Below are 6,824 nucleotides of genomic sequence, written 5' to 3' on the forward strand. Positions count from 1 at the left end.
TCCACTCATTAACATAAAATTTAGCCAGTGTTAGTTAGCCCAGTGTTGGACAGTATTAGGGAGAAAACGCGTAAAATATAGCGGCATAAACCAGATTAGGCCGTACTCATAGCCAAGTTTCACTTGGATCCTCCAGTGCACTCCAAAAGCAAGAGTCCGTGCAAAAGTAAAGGTCAGCAAAACACATCTCCACCAAGAAAAGTGCAATAAAACCAATGCAGAATTGAAATGAGCCAGCTACAGAGAATTCTCCTCGTAAACACAACGCTTAGACCTAATCCGTTCCTCACCACCTTCGTTTGAGAGGGTTGATCTCGGGTCCCCAGGCTGCTGTTGCTGCCTTGAGCCTTTTTTCTAGTTGTAAGCCAAGGGGTTGCTATGCAGAGTCCCAATGCATGGAACCAGAGTTAATCATTCACAGGCTCTTTTGCCTGAAATAAGATGCTTTTCATTTCCCTTGGCTTATGTGAATAATGAAAAAAGAAAACAAACAAAGGAGATAACTGCACTATGTTAAAAGATAATCCCTTAGCATAACTATTGTCTAGAAGGCTGAGCACCACGAACAGGCAAAACTCCAGTGCGCATTCAGTGACTATGCTGACATTTATTTATAAGAGATTATGCCGTGACAGAGCTTCAAGTCATTTAGAAATGCTCCTATTCCCCAAGGCCTCCGCTATATTTATATGCAGGATCCCATATTATTTTTCCTGCTGTTATGGCAACAAAGATTTCAATGTTTACAGAGCTATCATGTTCTGACAGGCCAAGCTGGGGACTTTGCATCACTGGCTCGAATGAAAAGGGAGCAAGGGACCCGGGGAGCCAGCACAAGCTCCTCTGTCTGAACACCTAATACCTGAGCAGAAGGGAGGTAGGAAGAAGGCAAACTGTGCTAATCAGCTGGCAGGGCCACTCTCCCCCAAGGGAATTTGCCCTCAGGATCCTATGGTCTCAGGGCTGTATTACAAAGCACGCTGGACCTAGCAAGTCACGTTAAACCCGAAAGAAAAGCAAACCCCAAATTCCTGCTCCACTTTTGTACTCGGGATATTTAAAGCTCTTTTAAATACGGGATGATAGGGTCCACTATTAGACCTCTGGGGTAGTGGAAGGGGAAGTGAAAATGCAGTGGGTGAAGAAAGGGCAGAGCAAGTGCTCCCTCTGTGCCTGCTCTTTGTTTTTAACTACACAGTGGAGAGCATCCCCACTTACCTTCACACCAAATTTAATCCTTGCCCACAACTTAGGAGTTTCTAGACTACTCCAGTGCTGGGGCTGATTACTGTACGGAGCCAGCTATAAAATGTCCTAGAAAGGCTTGTATCTATCTCACAAACAAGAGTATCCTGAGGACTTTCCAGCTACTCCACGGAAATAACTGTGTGTAAATGGGACCTCACGGTCTGAGGTTCTCCACCTTGAAGTCATTCTTTGGAGTGGACCCAAACTCCTCCATCCTCTGTGACTGAGAGGCTGGACCAGAAATCATGGAAACACAAGTCCTTCCAAACATGCTCTTTGGATATCTTGGTTCTAGTGGAAGCAGGAAATAAAAGTCACAAGCTTAGCCTCGGATGCAATTCGCCACCATGTTCCAGTTCTAGATGCAGACCAGGGAAACAATGTCAAGTCTCAGTGAAACGGAGCAAGACGTTCTAGGCCAAGTTCCTTTCTTTTTTTCTTTTCTTTGTGTATGTGTGTTCATAAGGGTATTGGTGTTTATTTGCTTACAAAAGTGTAGGATGGACTTCACAATTGTATCTAATTTTTTTTTTAATTTGAAGTTTTGTTCTGTTTAAAATTGTAAATAGCAGGACATATGCATATTTCCTAATGCTTAAGATGAACATGCCAACAAATAATAAACTGAGACTTACCGCATAACATTGGCCGTGTGAAAAAAAATTTGTTTACGTGATATGAACTTTCAACTTACATAAAATCAATGTTAAAGTATGGAGGAAAAGGTGTTAATAATAATTGCAACAAATGTCTCTATATGTCTCTCTTGATAAACTAGAGCTAGAAATGAGTAAGGGTGACGTATGGTCTTTCCCTCTGGAAGGGCTGCTTCCCAAGGCCGTTGTAAAGACTAGTTGGAAACCCTGGGGGAGGAAAGCAGGGCTTTGAGCTCTAGCAGACATCAGCCCATCCCATGGTAACAACTGTGACCACTGTTTGCAATTCCTGTTGCCATCTGCAACTTGGCCTTTCTTGTTCCCTTGGGATCCTGGCCCACAGACGAGATTATCTGTGGCTGGTCTTCCCAGCAGTCAGAGGTTAAAGGATACTGTCTGAAGCTGTGGTTCAACGTGTCTTTCTATTTCTTATGGTCAACCCACTTCAGTGTACCCCACAGCAGCAAGAAAGGCAGCTGATGTTACTCACCTTCATCATCACAGCAGTCTTCAACATCATCAAGAAAAGAATTTATTACAAACACCACGAATGGCCCAGATCTCTTTCCTAAGTGCTCTTTCAAGATAATTATTTAACCATGGGTCTTACCATGAACTCTGCAGATGTATTATTCCTTCGTTTAACAAATACTTCTTAGCCCCTAACATGTGCGGCTCTGCACCACCCTAGAGGTGCCGTGATATGCAAGATAAACAAGGTCTTTGCCTTGATTGACAGTCAATCAAGGGACACAGTCAATAAACACAAGTAAATCAGCGAGCCATACAACCGTCAGCATCAAATATGATAAAAAAGGAAATTAAGAGGCTGTTACAATAGAGGTCATGGAATATCTTCACATACTGGGTGCTTAAGAACTTCTTTCCTGATTGACATTTAGGAAGGGATTTGTTGGCTAAAGAAACAGTTCTGAAACTAAACAAACTGGAAACATTCCGTTGATGGTAAAACTAATGCTGTTTGGGGTTCTCAGTGACTACGTAAAAGTCAAATAAAATGTTTCTGGTACATTTTAAATCTCTCAGTCTTCTGGAAGACTGAATAGGAGGACTTGGGGGGACACGTATGTCTTAGTCCAAAGCTTGATACTACACTGTTAACTAATTCCATATGTTGACTTCTTGCGGATATTTTGGCTTCCACTACAAAACTCAAGGAAGATATAGAAAAGGGTTTTTAATGTGGCAGATTAATGAGGGATTTCCCTTAGTATCCATCCTGAATTTATATGCAAAATAAACTATGTATGGTTCATGTGTACAATTTACTAGTACGAACATCTAGCACTTTCCTCAGATTTTTAAAGGGCTCTGTGACCCAAAAAAGTACATGACCACTCAGACAGAATGGATCTAAAGTAACTCATTGATCTGGAATCTTTCAAAGAGTTGAGCTGTTCTATCCAGGCCTTCAACTGATTGGATGAGTACCACCCATATTATGGAAAGCAATCTGCTTTACTCAAAATCCACCAATTTAAATTTTAATCTCATCCAAAAACATTCTCACAGAAAAATTCAGAATCATATTTGACTAAATATCTGGAAGCATGGCCTAGACAAACTGACACATTAAAATTAACTATTACAAAGTATACACTGCATCCTGAAAGGCAGAGACCTATACTTAGAGGGTATCATTTCAAAGCTGGTGCCTTAGTCATACTTATAAGAGATGATTCCAAAGTTTTATCAGGCCGCAGCTTTGGGTGACGGATGATGTAGGATGTGGTAGGAGGGGGTACCATGGTCATTTCCTTTGCTACACCTCCTTTGCTGTAAGGTAGGTCCCTTGGCTCAAAGAAATGTCACGCCGGATCTCACGTCAATAAATCAGATACTCTGTGAGCTCTTGGATAGCAGAAATGCTGAGGAACTGCAGGAAGGACAGAATATGCATACCTGGAAATACATGTAAACCTTAGTCATGACAAGTCACTGCCCTCTCCAGGACACAAAGTGCCCAATGTAAATAACTTGCCACTAAGTGGTTAGTTGGTCTCCTTGAGGGATAGTATTACATTAGGGACTCAGCCTCATATTATAATAGGGGCTCTGCTGCTGACATTCAGCAGCAGTAGCTAGAAGAACATATGCTTTTTGTCTTTGCCACCATATCTACCCAGTTCATGAGTACATTTGGGTAGCCAAAGACAAGTCACCAGGGTAGACAAAGACAAAGGATGGCTGGCTTCTCCTGGAAGAATCATCCTACCCACCTGTTCCACCACTAGATGGTCTCTGGTGGGCATTCACATGCAATGGAAAGAGGGCTACACTTTGTGCCTGTGCCCATATGTCCACCCAGCTGCCTCTCACCCAACTTCCTTGTCATTAATCTTCCAATCTTGGTGATTTCAGACCTCTAACTAAGCAGGCAAACCAATCTCCACTACCTGGGAGTTTGTATATATCCTTATGTTGGGCTACTCTTCTCTCCACACAAAATGGATAATAAGCTACCCTGCCTGAAGTCCTGCCCACGGGAAGAATTTCTTTCCACCACTGTCCTTCTGGGCCATCCATAAATAGGCTTAACTGAACCAACATACTGAGCTGACCTACCTGAGAACTGAGCTCAGGATTTTTTTCCTCCTCTAGCAGTTAGGCATGGAGTTGAAGGTGTAAACTAAGGAAGAAGCATCAGGGCCATAGGAATAGGTGACATGGGGGGTTGAGACACCTATTTTTCAGAATTACATGTGCCTTCAGGACCTGCTGGCACCTGATTCGGCTGGGCCCACCTAAACTTATGACCTAGTGGCTCTGAAAACACCCAGCTCAGGAGGGGCAGCTTTGTCATGTAGTCATTTGATGTCTTTATTTGTATGGCCAGTGCTCACCAGATCCAGTAGCAGATCAGAAGCTGCTTTGCGAATGCTGTAGATGTAGCCATCAGCCGTAGATGGCTGCTCCAGAAACTTGGGGTCTACACTGTGGTTCTTCTATTACAACTTGCCAGAGACTCTAGGTAGTGTCTATATTAGTGCTGTGTAGGATACATAATGTATATTTATATTCAAATATATATATATATACACAACGCTAATCTCATGTGGAAACACCCTTACAAAGATACCCAGAAATAATGCTTAATCTGGCATCCCATGGCCAGTCAAGTTGACATATAAAATTAGCCATCACAAGTCCACCCCTTGTCAACTTGGCAATCATACACATCTCCTTAAGCCACACTTAATCTCCAGATAAAGACAATAACAAGATCACAGTTCTGCCCCACATGATACAACTGTCTTGCATACAACCAAAAACACACTAATCTCTTCCCTAGAGGAAGATGTAAAGTCCTTGAGTGATGAGTATTCTTTCCTTGATATCCTATAACTTAAATGCTATGATGTAAAATTAGCAATACTTAAACACTGTGATATAAAACCAATGCATCTTATACTGTGTAATAAAGGAATAAGAAAGAAAACAAAGGTTGTATCTGATATTTATAACTACCTTCTTCCACTATCCATTCTGTATTCCCTTCGCCTTCAGCAAGCACCTCAGTGGATCATGGTGTTTTTATCCAATGGGTTGAACCAAGCCTTCATTCCTGAAGGATCTGGGCTATTGGTAGTCCTGCCTGGGTTGGGTTGTTGTAGTTTTCCATTGACCTTAATCACTAGGCAAGGTAATACTAAGAGATGTCCTAAGGGATCTCCTGTATCCCAGACACATTCTTCCTTACCTTCACTGTGGAGTAACAGTCCAATTTCCGCTTGGTAATCAGGATCAATCACCCCAGCCAACACAGTAACTCCCTTCTTTGCCTGTTGATTCAGAGGCATCAGGAGCCCAAAGTGGCTGGGCAGCAGTCTTAACTTACAGTTCAATGGAATCATTGTTGTGTCTCCTGGCGGAATCACTCCTCCCTCTGGAACTAAGAACTCTAGGCCAGCAGAGCATAAAGTTACAGAAACAGGAAGCAAAACTTTTGCTAGTGGGTCACTAGGTGTAATAGTAAGAGGTACCACTCCCATTTCCACTCCTTGATTCCTGGACCCATGAATCCTGCCTATTGGAGAAACAGCAACATATACTGGACACTGATTCAGGGCTGATTCAGAGCTTATACAGCCTTCTGGAGGACCTTCCCCCAGCCCTGAAAAGTACTGCCACCTAGCTGGTGCTGTGACAGAATCTTCAAAAGGCCATCTCACCATTCTTTCAAACCAGCTGCTACAAGATGGCAAAGAACATGGGAAGACCCATGAATTCCATGCACATGGGTCCACTGCCGCACAGGTTTTGCTGTGATGTCAAGTCCTAGCACATCCTAGACTAGTGGAGCCTTAAGACCTTTACTGGTATGACAGGCTCCTGAATCTCTGTAGAGTTTCTCTCAGTCTCTGGAATACATGTGTCTTACCAGGGCGTCCAAAGTACTTGCCATTTCCTGCTAATGTATGATTAACCGCTATCCCCGATGAAGTGGACCAAAGTGATATTTTGTGGAATGACCAAGGTCCCTTCAAGTTACACTGTGACAGAACAGGAGAGTTAACTTAGGCCTAGGGAAAGCCTGTGAATATATCCTGTTATCCACCCTGCTTACCTGCTTCTGATCCTCATTCACAACAGGTATTGGAAAGAACACATTTGCTTGTTCAATAGCCACGTGCCACATAGAGGAGCAGTGATGATCTGTTCTAGTAAATATACTACATGTAGCACAGCAGCCGCATTGGGGGTACCACGAGGTTCCATTTCTGCTAGTCCACGGTCACCTGTCATGATGCATCTGATTTATGCAGGAGGTAAAAGAACGTATTAAATGGGGATATAATGGGGTTGACCATCTATGTTGGTTTGAAGCCTTCGAGGATGGTGCTAGTCACTGCCATTCACACAGGGGTTCGGGGCAGAATTATTTTTGGTTTACCATCT

General features: G+C 42.9%; 1 long non-coding RNA gene across 1 annotated transcript; it reads right to left on the reverse strand.

The window, feature by feature from the left end:
• Nucleotides 1-3,403: 3,403 nt before the first annotated feature.
• LOC130835331 (uncharacterized) lies at nucleotides 3,404-5,684 on the reverse strand. Its single transcript, XR_009048868.1, has 3 exons — nucleotides 5,394-5,684; nucleotides 4,769-4,914; nucleotides 3,404-3,827 (listed from the first exon to the last, which is right to left on the reverse strand). It is a non-coding gene; the product is annotated as an uncharacterized LOC130835331 (long non-coding RNA).
• Between the last annotated feature and the right edge of the window lie 1,140 nt (nucleotides 5,685-6,824).

Source organism: Hippopotamus amphibius, chromosome 13 (genome assembly GCF_030028045.1).
Source record: "Hippopotamus amphibius kiboko isolate mHipAmp2 chromosome 13, mHipAmp2.hap2, whole genome shotgun sequence".
NCBI classification, from domain to species: domain Eukaryota; kingdom Metazoa; phylum Chordata; class Mammalia; order Artiodactyla; family Hippopotamidae; genus Hippopotamus; species Hippopotamus amphibius.